Consider the following 25070-nt stretch of genomic DNA (forward strand, 5'->3'; position numbering starts at 1 on the left):
TTGTTGTTTAGCTGTGCCCTGTCCCCAGAGGTGGAGTCTACAGAGACAGGCAGGCCTCCTTGAGCTGCTGTGGGCTCCACCCAATTCGATCTTCCCAGGGCTTTGTTTACGTACTTAAGCCTCAGCAATGGCGGGCACCCCTCCCCCAGCCTCGCTGCTGCCTTGCCATTAGATCACAGACTGCTGTGCTAGCAATGAGAGAGGCTCCGTGGATGTGGGACCCTCCCTGCCAGGTGTGGGATATAATCTCCTAGTGTGCCCGTTTGCTAAGACCCTTGGTAAAGCGCAGTATTGGGGTGGGAGTTACCCGATTTTCCAGGTGTTGTGTGTCTCAGTTCCCCTGGCTAGGAAAAGGTATTCCCTTCCCCCTTGCACTTCCCAGCTGAGGCGATGCCTTGCCCTGCTTTAGCTCTCGCTGGTTGGGCTGCAGCAGCTGACTAGCACCGATTGTCCAGCACTCCCTAGTGAGATGAACCCAGTACCTCAGTTGAGAATGCAGAAATCACCTGTCTTCTGTGTCGCTTGCACTGGGAGCTGGAGACTGGAGCTGTTCTTATTTGGCCATCTTGACAATCTCTGTATACTTTTAATGTGTTTCTTAAAACTGCATATATATATATATATTTTTTTTCTTGAGATATCTGTTATTTAATGGCTGGTTTAATGTATTTACATTTATTATGATTATTGGTTTGTTTGGACTTGTTTCTACCATCTTATATGTGTTTTCTTGTTATTATTCTTTTTCTTTGCTTTTTTCTTGTTTTTTTAATATCCTTTCTTTCTCCCTCCCTCCCTTCTTACCTTTCCTCCTTTCTTCTCTTTCTCTGTTAAAGTGATAGAGTTTTCTACATCCTTCCTCTTTTTGTTCCTCTCCTGGTTTCGAAATTAAAATTTTACACACACATACATATGTACACACACACACATGCATTGTATATACAAATACACACGATTATATACAATTATGCCTGTAAGAATGTATATATACATACAGATGTGTATATCTTACATACATGCACAGATGTTTGTCTCTCTCTCCACTCACATATAGACCCTTGTTTATGTAGTCAGTGGGTATTCTTATTACTTCTGAGGGTATTTTTATTTTGCTCATACTCTTGAAAGATAGGTTTTCTGGCTATAGAATTTAGCTTGAGCATTATTGGCCCTAAGCTTTTTATTATTATTATTAGACTTTAAGTTCTAGGGTACATGTGCATAACGTGCAGGTTTGTTACATATGTATACTTGTGCCATGTTGGTGTGCTGCACCCATCAACTCGTCAGCACCCATCAACTCGTCATTTACATCAGGTATAACTCCCAATGCAATCCCTCCCCGCTCCCTCTCCCCCATAATAGGCCTCGGTGTGTGATGTTCCCCTTCCCGAGTCCAAGTGATCTCATTGTTCAGTTCCCACCTATGAGTGAGAACAAAAATATGGAATGCTTCACGAATTTGTGTGTCATCCTTGCACAGGGGCCATGCTAATCTTCTCTGTATCGTTCCAATTTTAGTATATGTGCTGCCAAAGCGAGCACGGCCCTAAGCTTTTAGGAGATATTACTCCATTATTTTCTGGCATCTATTCATACTGATGAAAAATCTGCTGACACTGAAAATGTGAAGAAAAATGTTGACAGTTATGATTTTTTAGGTATTTTCTCTTTTTCTTTGGTAGTTTTAAAAAGCTTTCTCTTTACACAGTGATATTCTTCTGATTTGTTCTTGTGTTTAGATGCAGATTTATCTTAGTTTATCCTGACTGAGTGCTTAGAATGCTCTTTTAATGAATGCTCACAGCCTTCTCCATATTTTAAGCAACTGTAGCCAGGATCTCTCTGAATACTGCATCAAAACCATTCCCTCTAATACTCTGTCATTGACACTACTACTAGGAGTTAGAGACCCTTAATTTGTCCTTCAGTTCTTTTAATTTTTATATTTGTCTAGAATCTTTTTATTTTATTTTATTTTTGAATTTTGGTAACTTTTTCCAGTACTACATACTAATTTACTAATTTTCTGTGTTGTTTAGACTTTATCATGTTGAATTTTTAAATACTAGTGACAATATTTTAAATTTCTAACACATTAATACATTCATTTTACATTTACTTGTTTTACTTCTCTGATTTTGTTTTAAATTTTTTTCATTTACAAAATGGATGTTATTTCCTCAATTACCTCTTTGCAGACTTTAGACATTTCCATTATGTTTGTTGCACCTACAACAAGGTTTCTCAATTTCAGCACTATTGGCATTTTAGGCCAGGCCCTTCTTTGTTGTAGTGGGTTGTCCTGTGCACTTAACATGTTTAGCAGCATCCACGGATTCTGCCTACGACTACCTGACAATAACACCTCTACCCCTTCATTTGAGATGGCCAAACATGTCTCCAGTCATTGCTACTTGTTCTCTGTGGTTGAAAATAAATTGTTCTTAGCTGAGAACCACTGATCCTGAGTGAATTTATGCTCTGTTGATTTTTTTTTAAGTAACTTTCTTAGTGCTAGTTTTCTTCATGTGTTTTGGAATATGATGTGTGGATTTATTCTCTCACATTCTCTGCTGTCTAGTAGTTTTGTAGTTGCTGTCACTGGCTGCTTGGCCCAAAGCCCAGAACACATCTTACATAGATGGCTGAGGTTTCTATCCCATGGTGTTATTAAGGATATGACAGATTAAGGTTCTGAATGGCTAGGCTCAGATCCTGGTCATGAGTCTGTGTCTGTTTCCTTTACCTCCTCCGAGCATTCCACTTCCTGCAAGCTATTGTCTCAGAGAGCTGTACGTGGCAGCTTTTCTCAACTTATTTTACAATCTGGTTTCATACAGTGATACTTGTTTCATTCTCCACTTTTTCCATTGTTTGCAGGACCCAAACTCCTGACTGCCACTGCCTGCCCTTGTATACAGAGTCCGGAAGGCTCTCCATTTCACACTGCTGTCTGGTTCAGTTCACAGAGATGCTTATTTTGCTTATAAGCACAGCTCTGAGTTTTGATGTACTCTTTTCCTACTTTATCTGTCAGTACTATGATTGAAACAAGGCCTTAGGGAAGATGAGGGGGGCTCAGAATGTGAACTTCAATTGGAATTGTTAAACTTTAACATTCACAATTGCTGAAAAGACATGTTAACTTTTGATGACTCTAGTACAGGATTTCTCTCAGTCTCAGAACTACTGATGTTTTAGGCCAGATAATTATTTGTTAGGGGGAAGGGGATTATCTTTTGCATTGCAGGATGTTCACCAGCATCCCTGGCCTCTACCCACTATATCCCAGTAGCATCTTCCTTTCCTCCAAGTTGTGATGACCCAAAATGTCTCCAGTTATGCCAAATATGTCCTGTGGGGACAAAATTACTCCAAGCTGAGAACTACTGCTCTAATCTATGAATGTCTCCCTTCGTACTCTGTCTGTGTTTCATCCCAAGGTCCTTGATTCTTATAGTCTACAAAAACTTAAACTGATTTTTCTTGTAGCATATTCTTTCAGAGTTTATATTGTTAGAGCACTGGATTTTGAATGCATTCAATTAAGAAAGTCAAGATGATGTTGTCTGACTTTGATGTTAGTTGCTTTAGAGCATATGTGACTTGGAACAATGTTCTAGAGGGCATTAGAAGCCCATAAACAGTAGTGGGATTGAGCACTTTCGATTTGTCCTTGACCTTCTCTCTTCTAATCCCTTTGACAGCACTGCCTCTGAAATATAAGACCACTTTAACGGATAGTTTCATTTCATATATTCCACCTCTGCCCAGCCCATTGTTGATAGGATAATTTTGTCAAGCTACAGTATTGGGGAAAAGACTTGGAGGCTGAGGTTGTTGTGTGAAAGGCTCTTCACTTCTCCTGACAACTCTGGCTAGGTCAGAAAACTGATTGTGTCTACATTAGTGTCTCTCTAATCTAACCCCTTCCTGAGTGCTCTACTCATTCTTTCAGGAAATCCAAGACTGAAGGTTGGTTTTAACTTGGAAATATTATTTTGCAATGAAGATTTACACTTCTATTCCTATGGAATAACTGAGACATAAGCTCCTCTGGTCTTGGGCTGAGGTCAGAGTGTGTGGTAGACACCTGCTGCTTTACCATAGGAGAGAACAATGATGCAGAGTGCTAGGGGATGTCTGGAAGCTGGCAGCTCAAGCTGATGCCTGCTGGCAGGATCAAAGAAGTTCAGCTTGATGAAGCAGAGCCAGATTGGAAAGGTAGGAAAACAAAGGTGAGCATGTTCTCTCACGAAGGGACCCTGCGCTGGAAACAGAAGCTGTTCTGTTCTTCTTCTCTCGGTCATATAGAGGAAGCTCTTTCTAACAGACTCCCACAGTTGTCCTTGTTTTCTTAGGCAAATCATTCTCTCGCAGTCTGGGAGTGTGTTACTCCACTTGGGGTTTGATGGGTTGTGTGAACTAAGGTGTGGCTTTTGTGACCTTTGGAACTCACTGCTGATGGGTAGCAGTGTTATTGTAGACTTGTCCATTGCCAAGATATACTTCCTCTCCTCATGATTCTAGATTTTCCTAGCTTTATAGGGCTTCAAGTCTCAGAAAGGTGGAATATCATCTTGCCTTTTGCATATGTGGTTTCCTAACACTTTTAAAATAAAGGTTCTGATTTCCAAGTCATAGCTCCAGGTGTGGCTATATGATAATATTTATATATCTACATAGTGTCTGATTATGTGTTGGTATAAAAGAGATGAAATAAAACAGTAAGATAAATAAAATATTTGTTGAATGAATAAAATATTACTAATTTTTTTCTGACCCTGCTCAAATACTAAATAAAGTCCCACTGAACCCAGTGAGCATGAACTCAGTAATATATCAGAAGTAATTCATTTGGTTGCAAACTCTTAATTTACCATGTTTGAACTTCTCACATCACATTAAAAAATATCTTCTCTCTACCCTGCCTACAGAGTAGCCATTCTTTTATTCCTCTACTTTCTTAATAAACTTGCTTTCACTTTACTCTATGGACTCTTCTGGAATTCTTTCTTGCATGAGATCCAAGAACCCTCTCTTGGGTCTAGATTGGAACCCCTTTACGGTAACATCTTTCTGGTGAACCACAAAGATATTATACTGAAGAGACCACGGACCCAAAGGAAAATCATTTGTGTGCAACACCAGTTGGCCAGCTTTGGAGTCAAGAAACTTTTATTTTGAGCTATTTACAGCTTGTAGCAATTGAGTAAAGTCTACTCGTATGAACAAAATTTGGAACATATTTGTTTCTTTCTGCCTGATTTCTCCAGAATTTGGAAACTGTAAGTATTCTTAACTTATGGCAATGTAGTTATTTGCATAAGTGCAACAAGAATCTGTTTTCTTTTGCAATAGGACGCAATTGAAGAAACTGGTTATTTTACCAAGGCTTTGACTGGAATGGTGTGTATTCCTTTAAGGAATCAAACTTGACTTATAGAGCCAATAAGAGCCCTTTGAGAAAACTGTCCTCATGCCTTGTCCATACTGCCCCTGTACAGGGTTCCTGACCTGTGGTAAGTAAAGAATGTCACTTCCTAACAGGTCCAGGAGCCCTAAGTTATCTTGGGGCCTCAAGAGAACAGGAATTTATCCAACTCATAGGTATTTGAGGGTACAGACCCATGGCTGGGCTAGGCTTTAAAAACGTCTTATCTGAGATTCCTGTTATGAAACAAAGTACCATGGAAATCAATATAAAAGCCTATGTGAAAAATAATTCTTGCTGCACTTCATACAAATAATCAGACCAAGAATAATAAAGCAAATTAGTCTTACCATGATTTGTCTTTAGTGAAAATGGGAAACTCAAGAGAGAAAAATTACGTTAAAAAACTATGGTACACTTGTTTTTAGATTCTAGTCTCATCAGTTGTTTTTTAAAGTTATTTTCTGCAATTCAGACTAACTCTGCTTATTCCTGTGAGCCTATGAGTGATAGCTGACTGCTGCTCAGAAGAAACAAGAGGGATGGGTAATGTAAAAATCTGGATCAATATTCTAATTCTGGGCACATATTGGAATCAACTGGCAACCCTGTATCAGCTTCGTTCCAACATTTGCCCAGTTCATGGAAAATCTTCTTATTTAGTTTAGTTGGGGTAATTTTGCTTATTTTGCTTTATTGTTGTGGAAGGTATTGCTATTGTACTCTTCGTGTAGGAATGCAGGATAAACAGCTTACTGAATGTTTTCTTAAATTAAACACTTATTAATCTTCCAGATATCACCTTTTGTTAGAACTCACAGTTATGAATGGCCCTCATCATACCAACGATTTCTGACTGAACTCCTCTCTACCCTGAATACAAGAGACACTAGTAGTTAGGCAGGAATATCATCACCCCTGTTCAGCCTGAGGAAGTTACAGAAGATGGATTTCTGTCCTTTTACAACCCTTAGGATTAAGGGTTCTCTTATGAAAGGGAGGGGTGAAATACATCAGAGGCATTTGAACAAGAGCGATTCCATCTTGAATAGGGGCTGGGTAAAATAAGGCTGAGACCTACTGGGCTGCATTCCTGGAGGAGATTAGGTGTTCTAAGTCACAGGATGAGATAGGAAGTTGGCACAAGGTCATAAAGACCTTGCTGATAAAACAGCTTGCAGTAAAGATGCCTGCCAAACTCCACTAAGACCAAGGTGGTGGCAAAAGTGACCTCTGGTCATCCTCATTGCTCATTATATGCTAATTGTAATGCATTAGCATGTTAAAAGACACTCCCAGCAGCGCAATGGCAGTTAATAGATGCCATGGCACCTATGTGGTCTAAAAAAGGAGAGGAATCCTCAGTTCCAGGAATTGCTCACCCGTTTCCCAGAAAAAGTATGAATAATATACCCCTTGTTTAGCATATAATCAAGAAATAACTATAATTATCTGTAGGCTAGCAGCTCAAGCTGCTGCTCTGCCTATAGAGTAGCCATTCTTTTATTCTCTTACTTAATAAACTTGCTTTCACTTTTAAAAGAAATCTAATTTTCATCAGAGTTACCTATATTTTAGACATCTTGTTTACTAGATTGTAAGTTTGTTTCCTTTTTATTTATTTATTTATTTTTTTGAGTCTTGCTCTGTCCCCCAGGCTGGAGTGCAGTGGTGCCATCTTGTCTTGCTGCAACCTCCTCCTCCCAGGTTCAAGTGATTCCTGCCTCAGCCTCCTGAGTAGCTGGGATTGCAGGTGCATGCCACCATGGCCAGCTAATTTTTGTGTTTTTATTAGAGACAGGATTTCACCATGTTGGTCAGGCTGGTCTTGAACTCCTGACCTTGCGATCCACCCACCTCAGCCTCCCAATAGATTATAAGTTTTTAGCAGAATTCATATTTATTCATCCCCCTTGCTTGACATTGACAGAATTTAGCCAGAGGTGGCAAAAGAGACTCCTAATAAATATCCATGGGATTAATTTATGGTTAAAAATAAAAAGAGAAATCATGCCTGTAAATCTCTCCAACCTCTCCATTGTTTCTCTGTTCTCTCATGTTAATGTAAGTACTTAGCCTCAAGAGGGCAAGAAACATGAGAAACAGTTTTAATACACCATTATTTGCAACCTATATTCATAAATACTTTTCCTCTTATGGCTTATCTTCAAGGCTAAGACAAACAGCAGATACTCTAATACTTGGCTTGGGCCCTTGTATGAGGTGGATGCACACAACTGAATGAAAAGCCCTTTTTGTGCCCCAATGTTCACATCGTTTTAGCAGGCAGGAAATGGATTCACTATCGCTGATCCAGATGTTCCCATGAATTTCCCATATGGAACTGTATTAGACAGGATCCAGCCAGAGAGCTGAAATTACCATTGAATGTTACAGAATCCGGGATTTATTATAAGAATCTGACCTTTAAAAAATTGTGGGAGTAGCTGAACGAGTGACTGTCAAAAAGCCGAAGTTAGTGGATGAGAAAAGAGTCACCAACTGTTCCTTTTAAAGCACTTTTCACAGATGGAGAAGTCAAAGTTCATAGGGAAAATCTGAGAAGCTAAGCATGTCCAGCCATTGAAGTGAGAATAAGAACAGAAGCTCATGTAAATGTTTATACAAAGTTGCATCTGTAGAGCTACCACTTCTGTGGGTCCACAGCGAGGCATCTGGTGGTGGACATGAGGTCACCATTTGTCACCAGGGTCAGCAGTCAAGAAGAGGAGCTGGATGTGCAGTGGAGGAGAACAAAGACAAGTTTGAACCTGCTGGTCAACTCTGCATCTGTCCCTTACTACATGTCACTACAAATGCCCATGGCTTTGCTTCCACTTACCAAATCTCATGCAAGTTTCTCTTTTGGCTAACTCAGACCTAGAGCCATATAGGGAAGAGGATTCTGGGAACTTTGGTTTCCAGCTTAATGATGTTGATAATAGAACCATCCAGCCCAATAACACTATCCTATAGCATGTGGAAGGGCACATAGGTATAGTCTACCACCAAAAAATGCCCAGTATGCTTGGAGCTTAGGAGAGAGTACAAAAGCATCCAGTTACCATACACATTGGATCATCCAGTAGTTCATTCAGATTCTATCGGTGGTACAGCAGAGTGTATTTTTTAAAAGATAGCCATGCAAATAGGTTCCAATTCCATATACTCTTCTTATGGTTTGACTTATACTGCACCCACCAAGAAGTGGGTTTTATGTCCTCATCCTGTGAATCTGGGTTTTAATCAAGTATGGTGAAAGTGATGCTTTGTGACTTATGAGGCTAGGTCATAAAAAGGACACAGCTTCTGTTTCTCTCTCTCTCTCTCTCTCTCTCTCTCTCTCTCTCTCTCTCATGCTTGCCTATGGAATCCAGCTACTATGTTATGAGGAAGCCCAGGCCACATGAAGAAGCCACATGTAGGTGTTCGAGCCCCTGGCCTGTGAGTCTCCCAGTTGAGATCCAAATTCCTTGAGCAGAGACAAACCAACCCCTATGTACACTGTGAATTTCTTATCTATCTAGAGAAACTCTGGAAAATAATAATAAATGATTATTTTTGTTTTAAGCCTCAAAGTTTTGGAAGGTAACTTTTAAAATTATCGATCAATAAGCAATACAGGTAGACACTAGAAACTCCTTTTCTAGACCTGTCCCCCTAACTCTCCTCCTTCCTGTTTTACCCCTTTGAAATCTTCCCTGGTTCTGTCCAGATGCCACGAAAATATATACAAAGCCAGTGGGATCCATTTTTTGTTCTTTCCTAGGAAAATTCAGAATTAGACTTAATATGTTATTAGGTTAGGCAACATGTCTCATTCCCCACTAAGGTTGAAGATGAGGAAGGACAAAAAGTGAAAAAAGGAGAAAGACTGCTTTCCTGATACTGCTTGTGTGGCAGAATAGGGACTGGCACTAGTGGGCACTCAGTAAATATTTGTTGAATAAAATGAATAAATTATGATGCCTTAGGCATTAAGAGAAGACGGACATGGATCCGTGGATGGCTTGGGGAAGTCTATGTCAAAGCTGTTCTAGATGGTTGGGTGGTCCAGGGTTCTTGCCCCATAGTAGAGGAGTTTGAGATGTCTAGACTGTGCCAAGTCACACGTAGGTGGGTCTGAGTTATTTAAATTTTCTCTAAGGCAAGTCAGGGAATCTATAAGGTCTCAGTGGGGACTTAAGTGAATGCTTTCTCTATACGACTTGAGGAGTTTTCTTGACTGCTGATCACCTAAAGCTAGGTTGTAAATTCTGGGACCGATCTAGACTATAGTGAGCAGCACTCTAACCCTCTAGGCTGCAGAACCTACATTCTTCACCAATGGGGCACCACAGTCTATTTACTAAGAAAATCAATGACCAAATGAGAACGGTGCTCTCCTAAGGTGGGCTTTGCTATCATCATTTTCTAAACTAACGTCATTCAAGGGTGGAGGTTTTAAGTACCCTAAGCAACATGAGTGGGTTTTGACTGGGAATTTTTTGAACAACTAGTACACACTGTGTTTTCTGTCGGAAATATTAATAAAGCATGAGGTATTAGTGAAGTGAGTCAAGGTCTTGGTTCAGGAGACCAGTAGAGCCCTGTTTGAATCTTAACACTACTGTTTACTGTGATTTTGAGAAACTACATAGCCACTTTAAACTTAGTTTCATTACTTTTTACATGAGGCTAATAATATCTGAGTTTACTATGTAGGTTAAATGTCATTATACATTATGGCATATGTTATATTACACTATGTATGTGGAACAGTAAGTGTTCATTACATGGTAACTCTTACTGTTATCATTACGGGTATATACTTTGGCAAAAGATATTTTCTGTTCAACTGTCCCTTGAAAAAGTCAAAACCTTTCATTATGATGCACTCAATTTTCCTACTTCCTGACTTTTTTTTTGAACTTTTGTTTTAGGTTTGGTAGTACATGTGAAGGTTTGTTATATAGGTAAGCTCGTGTTGTGGGGGTTTGTTGCACAGATTATTTCATCACCCAGGTATTAAGCCTAGTACCCATTAGTTATTTTTTTCTGCTCCTTTCCCTCCTCCTACCCTCCACTCTCAAGTAGTCCCCAGTGTCTGTTTTCTTCTTCGTGTTCATGAATTCTCATCGTTTAGCTTCCACTTACAAGTGGGAACATGTGGTATTTGGTTTTCTGTTTCTGCATTAGTTTGCTAAGAATAATAGCCTGCAGCTCCAACCACGTTCACACAAAAGACGTGATCTCATTCTTTTTTTATGGCTGCATAGTATTCCATGGTGTATACAAACCACATTTTCTTTATCCAATCTGTCATTGATGGGCATTTGAGTTGATTCCATGTCCTTGCTATTTTAAATAGTGCTGCAGTGAACATTTGCCTGCATGTGTCTTTACAGTTGAATGATAGATATTCCACTGGATATATACCCCATAATGGGATTGCTGGGTCAAGTGGTAGTTCTGCTTTTAGCTCTTTGGGGAATTGCCAGACTGCTTTCCTCAATGATTGAACTAATTTACACTCCCACCAACAGTATATAAGTGTTCCCTTTTCTCAGCAACCTTGCCAGCATATGTTATGTTTTTACTTTTTAATAGTAGCCATTGTGACTGGTGTAAGATGGTATCTTATTGTGGTTTTGATTTGCATTTCTCTAATGATCAGTGATATTGAGCTTTTTTCATATGCTGGTTGGCTGCATGTGTGTCTTCTTTGGAAAAGGATCTGTTCATGTTCTTTGCTCACTTTTTAATGGGGTAGTTTGTTTTTCTCTTGTAAATTTGTTTAAGTTCCTTTTAGATAGTTGATATCAGACCTTTGTCAAATGCATAGTTTGCAAATATTTTCTCCCATTCCATAGGCTGTCTATTTACTCCGTTGATGGTTTCTTTTGCTGTGCAGAAGCTCTTAAGTTTAATTTGTCATTTTTTTCTTTTGTTGCAATTGCTTTTGGTGTCTTTGTGATGAAATCTTTGCTTCTTCCTACGTCCAGAATGATACTGCCTTGGTTGTCTTTCAGGGTTTCTATAGTTTTGGGTTTTACATTTAAGTCTTTAATCTGTCTTGAGTTGATTTTTGTATATGGTATAAGGAAGAGGTCTAGCTTCAGTCTTCTACATATGACTAGCCAGTTATCCCAGCACCATTTATTGAATAGGAATCTTTTTCCCATTGCTTGTTATTGTCAGCTTTGTCAAAGATCAGATGGTCATAGGTGTGTGGTCTTGTTTCTAGGCTCTCTATTCTGTTCCTTTGGTCTATGTGTCTGTTTTTGTACCAGTACCATGCTGTTTTGGTTACTGTAGCCCTGTAGTATAAAGTCAGGTAATGTGATGCCTTCTGGTTTGTTATTTTTGCTTATGATTGCCTTCTCTATTTGGGCTCTTTTTTAGTTCCATATCAATTTTAAAATAGTTTTTTCTAGTTCTGTGAAGAATGTCATTAGTTATTAGACAGGAATAGCATTGAATCTGTAAGTTGCTTTGGGCAGTGTAGCCATTTTAGTGTTATTGATTGTTCCTATCTATGAGCATTGAATGTTTTCCCATTTGTTTGTGACTTCCTGACTTTTTCTACATAATGAAATACTATAAATTAATCCTTTAAGTTCAATCTCCTTCATGAAGCATTCCCCCAGCACTTCTGTCTCACTTGTATCTTTTCTTTCTTAAAATTTTTATCACTCATATTACTAAGACCTGTGCCATTGTATTTAATTTATCACCACTTACTCTTCTCACATGGCTCTGGGTATGGTCTTGTCTCCTTAATAGAATTTTAGGAACTTTCATGGGGAAGTATCATACCTTATACCACATCTGTACTATCTTGAAATTCTAGATGGTTTTGGGCAAAAAGATAGTAGTCAAAAACTACTATTGATTTTACTTTGTATTTAGAGGGCATTAAAATAATATTCTTCCACTGGAATGAATCAAGAGGACATCTCATGTGATGTCGCTGATAGCTCTGGGTTGGATTCAGAGAGAGATAATCTCTGGGTTTCATGAGCACCAAAAGAGATACTGGTATGTATTGCATGTGCACAGGATATGCAAGGTGCCCAGTGTACATTCAGTCAAACTGTTTTAAACAAACCAAATTATCATATGCCTTCTGCTTTGTCCCTGCCTATCGCTGGTCCAAAGCCACTGGGATATGGTTGGAAAGGTGGGAAAGACTCAGATGCCTGGCTGTATGGTATGCACCATTAATAGGGCTCTTTCTTTTCCAATAGCTCCCAGCTTTCTCAGTAGGCCAAGGGTGGGGCCTGGTCTGGAATAGAAGGTTGACAGACAACAGAACACTGTGCTTAAGCAGGACTGAGAGAATGGAAAAACTGATCCACAGGAGATCCACCCTGCCAATTCAGCGGCAGTTGGAGGAAGTACTCTCAAAACATAATGTGTAGAGGCTGGCAGACCAGCACAGAGAGACATGCCAGCACTTGCAAGCTCCCTATCTGAGACAGGGTGGATTCCACAATGCTAAATCATAGCGTTCAAATGCTATCGTACCTCCCAACTATCTTTTGTATCACTGCCAATCTTTCAGTAGGAACCTGACTGACACTGTTTAGGCAGAGACCAAAGGAAGAAAAACAATTGAAGTGTACAGAGGGTAATAGACTGGCTTATAGCTTGCACTTCAAAGAAATATATAAGGAAATATTTTATGTTAGTTTTCCTATCCTTCATGGACCCCAATTCAAGTAATGAGTTCCATGAATGCAGCTAGATTATAGCAGTCAAGCACTTCAGTTTCACAGTTTCCATACTTGCTTACATCATTAAACACGTTAATAGAATATGGCAACTTTTCTAGTGCCATCTGCTTTGGTTTCATAGATCACATGCTCAGTAATAGATCTCTAAATGACCACAGCTCACAGTGGCTATCCTAAGGAAGGGAATGGCCTGGTTTTTCTTGATTGGGAAATAAACTTGTTTAACCAGATGACCTCATCCTTATTCTAGTAACTGGGAAAAAATACAACAAAAGAATAATAAATTCAAGAATGATGCCTGTTCCCTGGGGAATTGGTGGATAAGGGGGAGAATGGTGTTGTTGGAGGGACAGGTTATGACCTGTCAGAAAGAGAAGAAATACAATTGTGATTAACACTTACAGAAGGGTGTTTAACCTTAGGCCTAAAGTAGCTGGCTCAAAAGAAAACAAATACGTTGATGTGAAAACACTGAGATTATTGACTTTTGGTTGAGAGAGGAAAATGGAGCCATTGTGATGTGGAAATAGACAACACATTGTTTATTCTGCCTGGTTCATGGAAATCTATTTTTCACAGTACTTTATTCAAGTACTTTGATTTCATAGTACTTCTATTTAAAAAAAGGAAAGGGCCTTAAACTTCATTTTGTAGGATTAGGAGTATGCCTTCCCTCACCTCAGTTCTGCCAAATACATACGAAGACTCCAGACTCACAGCCACCACAGAGTGATGGGAAAATCTTTATGGATAAGCCTGAGTGGAGAAGGAAGACCAATTTTTCAAAATACAGTGGGACAGATTTCTTTCTTTACTATTGGCTTCCGGTTTCCCTGTCTTTCTTATGTCGTGTCTGTGATCAGAGGACCCCTCAAAAGCCTTTGTAAAGGAAACCTTACACGATGACTTGTCACATGTGTAGAGCAAGTGAAGTGACAGCAGCATGGAGGAAAATCCAGTCCTTTTCTGTGAGCAGGGGACTTTGATAGACTCTCAGACTGCTGGGAATGTTACCTTTTGCTCAAATCACTTCTTAAATGAGCAGAGATACTTAGCCCATTTCCTGCCGGTGGGGTGGCAGAATAACTGATACTTTAAGTGGGACTTTTTGGGGTGATTTTGAAAAGATTTTTCAGAACTTCAGAAACTTCTATGAATGTCCTGAAATGTCGTTGCATGAATAGTTTTGTCAGTAATACTTTTAAAATTCAAAATGTCCATTTTTGCAAGAAATTTAGGTTGATGTAAACCTAGGCGCTTTTATAAGAGCTTTATGTAAACTCTGTTAGGATGCTGAATGAGGAACCCTCACAGTGTTAGCAAACGACATTTAGGAACGACAAGGAGCCATGAAAAACAAAAATGCTTATCCTACTGGGTCTGGGGAAAATCAGAAAAAAGCAAAAGGTCTGACTCTTTATATCAAATTAAATTCCAAAGAGATGATAATTTAAATGTAAAAAAAAGGCATAATGGTAGTAGAAGAAAATTTAAGCAAGATTTTCATAATCTAGAAATGAGGAATGATTTTAAACATGACAGCTAAAACCAAAATCCAAAGAAAAATGTCTAGATTGGCTGCATGAAAATGAAAAAAATCCTCAAAGATGAGATGTATATGTGAGATACTCATTGCTGCTTCACACATAACACAAAATGTAAACCATCTAATTATCTACACTTGAGAATTAGTTTGAAAAAATAAAAGCAAAACCATACAATAGACTACTATTACAAATGATAATATAAACATAAATTTATTATGGAGAAGAACCTATGTTTGTGAAAAAGGGTCACAAAACATTTCAATTATAATATAGTAACTTGACAAATGGTCACATCATGCACATAGGAAGTTTGTACACTTTTTTTCTTGATACCTCATTATAAAAATTGTCAAGCACACAGAAAAGGAGAACAAATAATGAACATCCATATATTTTCTACCTGGATTTAAAAATTGCTAACATTTTGCCATATTTACTTTATTTCTGTGTACATGCATCGCCCCACATACATTTGACTTCACTAACTACCTGATTTATGAATCTTTTCTAAACATTAATTAAGGCCCAGATTCTGCTTGAACAAGTTAAGTAGTGATGATCTCAGTCTCATTAAAGGCAATCTGTTCAGTTTTGGGTCACACTTGCTAACAAAGTTTTTCCCTTGATTGCATTAAAATCTGAATTTTTGGGGGGTTATTAATGAACACAATTTAGCTATCTTTTTTTGAAATAAGATGCTGAAACAAAAATTTATTCAATTAAGTTATACTGGGGATATTGCAACGCTAGCTTTTATGTTATAAAAAGTAGTAGTAATGTTGCACATGTATCCCAGAACTTAAAGTAAAATAAAGATAAATAATTTGATTATTCATGCAATTATGTACAATTTTATATGCCTGTTTAAAGACAAATATGCAATAATGACATTAAAATAATTTAAAAGAAAATGTAATAAAAAATAAACCAATCTTAGTAAATTCTAAAAAAGGTAGTAGTAATAATAAATCTTTGGCAGATTTGTCTAAAAAATAATTTATGTCTAAGACTTTAGCAATACAAATGTCTCAGGGAAGGGGAATAGCACCACCTCTAACAGATGTCTTCACCTGTGGAGCAGCGTTCTGTCTTACAGGCATGGTGAGAAACCACTAAGTAAAGGCACTGTGCTCTGGGAAAATTTCAATCTGTCAGGGAGGCAGATGCTAGATATGAATATGCTGACAGGCGTTCTGGTGCTGTTCCAAGCTCCCCTTCAATATTCAACTTCTTTGTCCTCATCTCCCATCTTCATCAACCCTCCTGCCTTGCTGGGCAGGGCAAGGATTATTTTCCTGACATTCTCCTTTGATTAGCCAAGCATCTCAGTGAGGATTATTATAATCAATTCTTTTGTAATCTAATGTCTTTTAGAGTGTGTGTGTCTGTGTGTGCATATGCGTGTGCATGCGTGTGTGTGTGTGAGAGAGAGAGAGAGAGAGAGAAAGAGAGAGGGAGAGAGTTGAGGAGGAGGCAGCTTTCAGAAAGTGGTGAGACAGGGCTACCTGCCTTCCTACTCCCTAAGAAATTCTCAGAATTGACATTAACCTCCCTCCTCTCTTTTCCCTTTCACTACTTCCTTACTCCAATTTCCCGTTTTTTTCCTTCTTATTGAGATTTCTCTTCTAAAGCTGCCACTTGTCTCAAGTCCCCTGGGATTTTATAGTTCAATTGTGAAATCAGATTTCCTTCTTCAGAGTTGTCCGCTAGGTTCTCTCACAAACAATATAGTTGATCCCAGTTCCGGCACATCTCAAAATATTCCTATGGGGCAGCAGTTTCTTAAATCTCTCTCAGCACTGGGACTAATAACTCAAGGTTAATGATATTAGAGATTTGAGGAGGAGTTTGGGCACTGGATGGAAGGCTGGATTTTCTGCTCATTATTATGAGCCTCCCATGTTAGTTTCAGTGTTGGCCTCCTGAGATTAGGCTTTGAGTTAACATAGGGTCAAGTTCCAGAAACTGGATATGGTATGGAAACAGCAAGGGGAAGGCTTTCAGCTTTTATTCAGAATTTATTACCTTAGGTTGTTAAAGGTTGATACATTTTTAAAAAATTAAAAAAGTACCATTTTCATCAGTTAATTTGTCATGTTGCTTTGTATTACTATGCTATGTATACCTCTCCTCTACCTTCCAAAAAGTCAAAATTCATGGTAAGGTCTAGAGATTCTTGGCAATTTCATCATATCTTTGCTTTATGGATTAGTCAAGGCTAGGATGAAGTACATGCTGAATGTCAGTTGAATTTCTATATCAAAATACTGAGGTGAAAAACTCTAAGAAGCATTGGATCATTGAAAAGGAAATGGAATGATAAAATTGAGAAACATTTGTTAGTTTTGCCAAAGCAGCAAATGAACCAATGCCTGGAAGATTCAAAGCTTTGAAAAGATTTACACCTCAGCATCATCTGGTAACTATAGAATAGTACATAGGTACCAAAACTTTTCAATCAAATCATAATATATAAGAATTATTAATTAATAACAATATATGAAAGGCAAGATAAAAATAATTTTAGACATTATAACATTTTTTCTATGCTTTGAAACAAGCAGTTAAAAGATCATTCAATGCTGAAGGAGAAGGATGATTTGACAGTCTCTCAAGGTCTGTTCTAGAATTTTAATTCTATAATTCTTGCATTGTTTAGATTTTCATTAGTGACTATCTCAGCACCAAATATATATCCATATTAATTGCAATAAATATATCATATGTGAACTAAAAAATTGAACTGATTCTGCTTTCACAGTATTAAAATATTTAAACTCAAATATTTTGTGCTTATTAAAGAAGATAACCCTGGTTAAAATAAAAAAAAATAAATAAGCAAGTCAACAGCTCTGCATCGTGTACCTTCTTCATGTATAACAGCGCTTCGGGCACTGAGGATCCTGTAAAGATGGTTAGTCTACCTCTGCTTCTAGGACTCTATGTTCTTTGTTGGTGTGCAGATTGTGTACATGTAAGATACAAATAATCATTTATGAAAGGTAAGTAATACAAGATAATGCATAATACATGAGAAGTGAAAGACGCTGCCAATGAGTACAGTACTAGAACCAGGAGATGGTGTTTGTATTGTGAAGGTGATAGAACACTTTCCAGAGGTGGGGGACTTTGGGAAAACTGGGGAGTGTTTTTACTGAGAATGAGTAGGCTGATGTGCCACAGATCTGCTCCCAACATAAGGAAAAGAGATACTATATATATGATTTACACTTAGATCTTCCTCTGACGGGAAAATATTTTTAAAAATAAAAAAAATATTTTTAACATAACTCAACTATTTAAATGAGGATCAATTCAAAGCAGGTGACATGAATTTTGCCCAAATCGGGGCTTTGACCACTTTGTCCTTTACATGCAAGATGCTGTTTTAGGATATTGTAACCAGATAATGTATTGCAAATTACTTCAGGGTTTAGGAATCCTAGTTGTATTTGTACCTAACTGCTGTGTTTTCTTCCAGGCAGTCTTGACCCAGTGATTTATATTCTTATATACACATTTTATTTTTCCACAGACACTTAACCAGCCTGACCTCGCTTGTTGAGTATTTGTTTGTGAGATTCTTTAGCAAAACTGCCCACACAAAGAAAAATTCAGGAGCATTTACAGAGGAAAGTTAGGTACCTAGAATTCTACATACATTCTGTACAAATACTTGACTTTATGCAACCTTCATCTAATATATTTGACTGATGTTTACCAATTTATATTAACATTCATTTTGCATTTCATTACAGCTTATCAAATTGTTATAGACCTTCAGACTCACTGTCTTCCAAGTCAACTGTGCCAAAATTTTCTTATAACAAGGAACTTTTCCAACTAATTGATAGAGGTAACAGTTAACTCTACCATCTAGAAGCAAGATCTTTTGAGATTGCAGATTTAAATCTTTCAGCTTGATTTTATATCTCAATAATAGCTGTAATTTAGCAAAATCTCCCCAAGTAATTTCATCCAAAAGAGTAGTCTCCAGGAAAGAGAGAGTGCACATGTACAGTTTAGGGCTCTGTCACAAAATATGAATTAAGTCTAGAACTGTGCACCTCTGAAATACAAAACACACACACACACACACACACACACACACAGACACACACACGAGACAAAACAATGGAGGCTTTTTTTGGAGACAAACACAAGGCAGATATACTCTTCTAACATGGTGAATAAAAGAACGCCCATTAAGAGGCATGGTGGGAAATGAATTGCTATATGTATTAAGAGTAGGTTCCTGAAGAGAATGAAATTCTATGGAATTCTCTGACTCATGGAAGGCTTTGATACATGGGGAGAGAATGGGATCTAGAGTTTGATAGATCTGAGTTCAAACTCAGTCTCTGTGCCTTAAGAGCTGTATGATCTTGAGTACATTTCTTTGTCTTTTGGTGCCTCTGCTCCTCATCTTTGAAATGAAGGCAATATGGTACTACTCATCCTGAAGTGCCCAATATAGTCCTCTATAAATATCAGCACCCCACTTCTCCCTAGCCCCACATCGAGCAAATGCTCCATCTAACAACTATGACATCAAACACTATTCGTATACTTTGAAAAAGAAGCTTTCTAAAAATAGAATAAAGATCAGTCCTAGATGGTTTTAAACATAAAACACATCTCGAGGAAAGATTTTCACAAGTCTCCACAAATGGAAAGCAAAAGCAGTGAGATGAGAAATAACTTTTATTTCTAAAAGAAAGCTTGGATGGAAATGAAAGCAACTAGAGGTGGTATTGGAAAACAGTGGGTTGATTGTTTGAGTAATTAGTGGTAAAACTCAAATGTCAGGTTGTTTTTGGATCCTAAAATCGCTGTAGGAAACCTATGAGAAGCTTTTCTTTGTGGGTGGCAGCTGGCCAGCCTCTGAGTGCAGATGTTTGTGTGTCCCAGGCTACTTAGGACCCAGGGCTGCAGGCTGTTTGCTAGGCCCACAATGCTTTTTGAGAGTGTTTCTGTGCTTGAGTTAAGAAAGGCCTAGATTTTTTTGAGGGGTCTGCTTTTGTGGTCCTGTTTACAAAGTAATTTGAGAGAAAAGTGTCTAAAAATATGTTCTTACTTGCTGTCAGGAGTTTTACCCTTAGGCATTTGTTTCTTTGGGTTAAAGTATTCTCATTTTCAGATGTTCTCTTTCAAAATAAAAAAATTCATAGAGGGCTATGAATAAAAATTTATACAGCCAGTATAATTTTATATTATAATTATATCTTAATTTAGTCTTACTATGTAAGTAGGGCATCAACGTGAGCCTAGGCTTTGTCCCCTCCCAGGGTTCAGGCATGCTGGACATGTCTGATGAGATAGTGGGGCAGTTGACAGAATTGTTTGTACAGACTGAGCATGTCTGGGTGGAAAATTTATCCCAAAGCAAAAAGCCAGACCCCATGCTTGGTTGAGCCATAAAGCCTTAGACGTTGAAGAGGAAAAATGATTCTGAACAAGAAAGTGTGGTGTTTGTCCTTCGACAGGGAAAGAGAATAAGTGAAAATAGAAAAATAAATTTCACTAAAAGTATGAACAGTGAAGTTTGAAAAACAATTCCGAGAAGTCCTACCCATAGAGATTAAGCAGGAGAGAGGCATTGCCCCATTGTACCCCAGATGGTTTTGCAGGTGCTGGTGACTTGTGGATCAGAGGCCTTGAGCTGGTGGGAATCTGGGACCGTGGAATTAGCCTGGGGCTGCTGCAAGTTCTATGTTTAAGAGGTATGAGGAGCCTGTGACATTTGCTTGGGTTACAGGTGGAAAATGTGTGTATAAGATCAGACTTGGTATCATATGTATAAGAAAAGAGAAAACAAAGGCATAGATTTTAAATTACATTATATTTCTGTTTCCTACATGATGGAAAAGTGAGGATTCAGTAAGATAGGTGGTCAGTTTGAAGCAATAATTAAGAGTTAAAACCAGTCAGGGAAAGAGCACCCTATTTCTGTATAGGCAATTTTGGTCGAAGAGTAAATTATTAATGAAAAAGGAACTACCTAGGGAAAGAAGTGGGAAACATTTTGATAAAAAATTTATGTTAAAAAGTCTATCAAAAACTTGTCAGAAAAGTTTACTACACATACAATTAAGTCAATATAAGTATTTAGTGGATTCATATATCTTGATAGTAGTGTGTTTACTCTGAGAATTATTTGATGCAATTATATAGCGCATATAAATGGCCTTATTTTAAAATAGAAGTTTAAGTTTTTGAAAACTAAGCTTTATACAAAGTTAGTCTCAGTGCTCTGTAAAGCCTCTGTTCTCATCATTGGCATTGTGTCTGGTGGCAGTAATTTGAAGGATGAGGTAAAATTTCTGGCTGGGACTTATGAAGTCAAACCAGAAACTACCTCAAATACTCAATGGCTTAAATAATATGACAGGGGTACACACAGAAGAAAAACGGTAAATTCTGTTAGTTGTCAAGTTATTAATCTCATTTAAAGTAGCTGCAAATAGGATGCTAGGAATTGGCATTTTTGATGGGAAAGAGAATGAGTATCACCAAAAAAGATGGAAAAGATACAGCAAAAATGTGGACCCGTAAGTGTGTGTTTGGGAGCTTTTGACAGCACATGCCATATAAGGTGTCTAGGAGGAGAGCTCCCTGAAGGCAGGGACTGAAGGAGGGAAGGGATCCAAGAACGATGCAGCCTCCTTTAACACCAAGCTTAGATGCACCCCTTAGAGACACTCAGAGTTTCCTAGGCGATTCCTGTTGCAACTTTTTACAATATCTGTAAAGTAAGTGCCCCACTTCTTAGAAACTCAAGCACTTTCCCAAACGTTGCATGTGATACTCAATTATAATGATTACATTTTGGAGAAACCGGTACAGGTTTTAGGAGTTTTTGAAAACTGGTGGCTTTAGAACTTCTTTCTCTTCTCCTCAGTCCAATTCAACAGACACTAGTAAGCTTTATTGTGTGCCAGGCACTGTGCTGGCCACCAGAGGTAAAAAGATAATTAATCAGTGAATGATTGGAGAGTGATTTCGAGGGATAGATGGATAGGTGGAGCGTAGGTAGAGATAGGAGATGACATGGAGGCTTTATTAAAGATAAAATATTTGTCAGATAAGGAAGAGGGGAAGAAGGTTTCAAATGAAGCCATGGCTTCTTCAGGAAATACTAACTTGGAGATGAAATATAGGATGTGGAAAACAATCTAGTGAGAAAGATAGTAAATATATTTATAGCTATTATTTACTGAGTACTTTCTTTGCATATAAAACTAGATTAAAGTCAGATCGTAAGATTTTAAATGTTATGCTAAGAGATTTACACTTGAACTTTATTATGGGAGCACGTAGAGAATGATTCCCTGTGACAGAATTGTGGAGTTCAAAAGACTAAAGTAATTTAACCATGGCTACACTTATTGAGTATTTATTTTATGTCAAGCATTCGGCTAAGTATGTTAAGCATTATCTAATTTCTTAGGTCATGATTTATTCTGTTAGAATAATGAGATATGATAAGACCCTTGATTAGATTTTTAGTACTAGGGATAGAAAGTAGTCAACAATTTAAATGTGGTGGGGAAAATATTTCAGAACTTTAATCATTCATTCATTTGCTTACCCATTCACTCTTTCAACAAATATTTATTGAGTCACTTACTGTTTTGCCAAACTCTGAGCTAGATGCTAAAAGCCAGGTGTTTGTGGTGTGAGCTTCCTTTGTGTCAGCAGCTTTTCTACGTCCTTTGCAGGTATACATGCCTATTTATTGACATTTTTACAGATGAAGAAATAAAGACAAAGAGACATTAAATTACTTATCCAAGGCCAGAGAGTTAGCATGTAGGACTTGAACCACATGGGCTGACTCCAGATGTGTCTCCTTTAATACTCTACGCTACATTTCACAGACAGGTAAAACCTCTGGCCTCAAACACGTCACTTTTTAGTTGGAGAAGAAAGACATAGAAGCAAATAACTAAAATAATCCAAATGTATAATTCCAGTGCACAAAGTGCAGTGTGGTATTTCCAGCTTTGGGCTATTATGAATACAACTGCTATACACATTCATGCACAGGTTTCTGTGTGAAGTCTTCATTTCTGCAGGATAAATGCCTGAGAGTGCAACTGCTGTCTGATCTTATGGTAGTTGCATGATTGGTGTTTGAAGACACTGGCAAAGTATTTTCTAGGGTGGCAGCACCGTTTTGCATTCCCAGTAGCAGAGTGAGAATAATCCAGTTGCTCTGCATCCTTGGCAGCACTTTAGCGTTGTCACAATTTTTTATTTTAGTCATTCTGACAAGGGTGTAGTGATAAGTCTTTGTGGTTTTAATTTGCATTTCTCTAATGGCTAATGATGTCAAACATCTTTTCATGTGCTTATTTGCCATCTGTATATCTTCTTCAGTGAAATGTCTCTTCATGTCTTTTGCCTACTTATTAATTGGTTTTTTTCTTTCTGTTGGGGTTTGAAATTTTTTTTATATATTCTAGTTACTAAATAGTAGTCCTTTGTTGAACATGTGGTTTGCAAATATTTGCTCTTGGTCTTTAGCTTGTCTTTAACAAGGTCTTTTGCATATTTAATCTTGAGTGTGGTTAAAAATAAAATTTGTGAAACAAATAGATATTTATCATATCGACTTTTTCTTTTCTTTTCTTTTCTTTTTGAGACAGAGTCTCGCTCTGTCCCCCAGGCTGGAGTGCAGTTGTGCGATCTTGGATCACTGCAACCTCCACCTCCCAGGTTCAAGTGATTCTCCTGCCTCAGCCCCCCTACTAGCTGGGATTACAGACCTGTGCCACCATGGCTGGCTAATTTTTGTAATTTCTTTTTTGGTAGAGATGGGGGTTTTGCTATGTTGGCTAGGCTGGTCTCGAACTCCTGACCTTAAATGATCCACTGCCTTGGCCTCCCAAAGTGTTGGGATTACAGGAATGAGCCACCACACCAGGGCTATATTGACTTTTTTAGAGTTAAACATTAGGGGTCATGCTGATTTGGATGAGCAACTCTTTAAAAAGTCTATAAGCTTTACTAACTTTAAAAAAATTGACATATCATAGTTGTATATACTTTTTGGGGTACATGTGGTATTTTGATATATGTATGCAATGTGTAATGATTAAATCAGAGTAACTAGGTTAGCCATCACCTCAAACATTTATCTTTTCTTTGTTTTGGGAACATTACAATTCTTCTCTTCTAGCTATTTTGAAATATGCAATAAATTCTATGTGTCTATGTTCATGGTGGATATTGGTCTGTAGTTTTTTTGTTGTTTGTTTGTTTGACTGACTTTATCAGGCATTGATATCAGGGTAATATTAACATCACAAAATGTTAGCTTCTTCCCTCTTTAATTTTCTAAAAGAGAATGTGTAAAAGTGGAATTCATCACTAGAAATACCATTTGACCCAGCCGTCCCATTACTGGGGATATACCCAGAGGATTATAAGTCATGCTGCTATAAAGACACATGCACACGTATGTTTATTGCGGCACTATTGACAATAGCAAAGACTTGAAATCAACCCAACTGTCCATCAGTGACAGACAGGATTAAGAAAATGTGGCACATATACACCATGGAATACTATGCAGCCATCAAAAAGGATGAGTTTGTGTCCTTTGTAGGGACATGGATGCAGCTGGAAACCATCATTCTCAGCAAACTGTCGCGAGAACAGAAAACCAAACACCGCATGTTCTCACTCATAGGTGGGAACTGAACAATAAGATCACTTGGACACAGGAAGGGGAGCATCACACACCAGGGCCTATTGTGGGGAGGGGGGAGGGGGAAGGGATAGCATTAGGAGAGATATCTAATGTAAATGATGAGTTAATGGGTGCAGCACACCAACATGGCACATGTATACATATGTAACAAACCTGCACGTTGTGCACATGTACCCTAGAACTTAAAGTATAATTAAAAAAAAAAAAAAAGGTGGAGTTCATCAACTTTGGAAGAATTCTCTATTGAAACTCCCTGGACCTGGAGATTTCTTTCTTGGAAGTTTAAAAATTATAAATTCAGGCCTGGCACGGTGGCTCAAGCCTGTAATCCCAGCACTTTGGGAGGCCGAGATGGGCGGATCACGAGGTCAGGAGATCGAGACCATCCTGGCTAACACGGTGAAACCGTGTCTCTACTAAAAAATACAAAAAATTAGCCGGGCATGGTGGCAGGTGCCTGTAGTCCCAGCTATCAGGAGGCTGAGGCAGGAGAATGGCATAAACTTGGGAGGCGGAGCTTGCAGTGAGCTGAGATCTGGCCACTGCACTCCAGCCTGGGAGACAGAGCGAGACTCCATCTCAAAAAAAAAAGAAAAAAAATTATAAATTAAATTTCCTTGATACTTATAAGCACAATTAAATTATCTATT

At 38.2% G+C, this 25070-nt stretch overlaps 1 non-coding gene across 1 annotated transcript; it reads right to left on the reverse strand.

Moving 5' to 3' along the window:
• Positions 1-1438: 1438 nt before the first annotated feature.
• LOC112427366 (U6 spliceosomal RNA) lies at positions 1439-1545 on the reverse strand. Its single transcript, XR_003018891.1, has one exon. It is a non-coding gene; the product is annotated as a U6 spliceosomal RNA (small nuclear RNA).
• Positions 1546-25070: the final 23525 nt, after the last annotated feature.

Source organism: Macaca nemestrina, chromosome 1 (genome assembly GCF_043159975.1).
Source record: "Macaca nemestrina isolate mMacNem1 chromosome 1, mMacNem.hap1, whole genome shotgun sequence".
NCBI classification, from domain to species: Eukaryota; Metazoa; Chordata; class Mammalia; order Primates; family Cercopithecidae; genus Macaca; species Macaca nemestrina.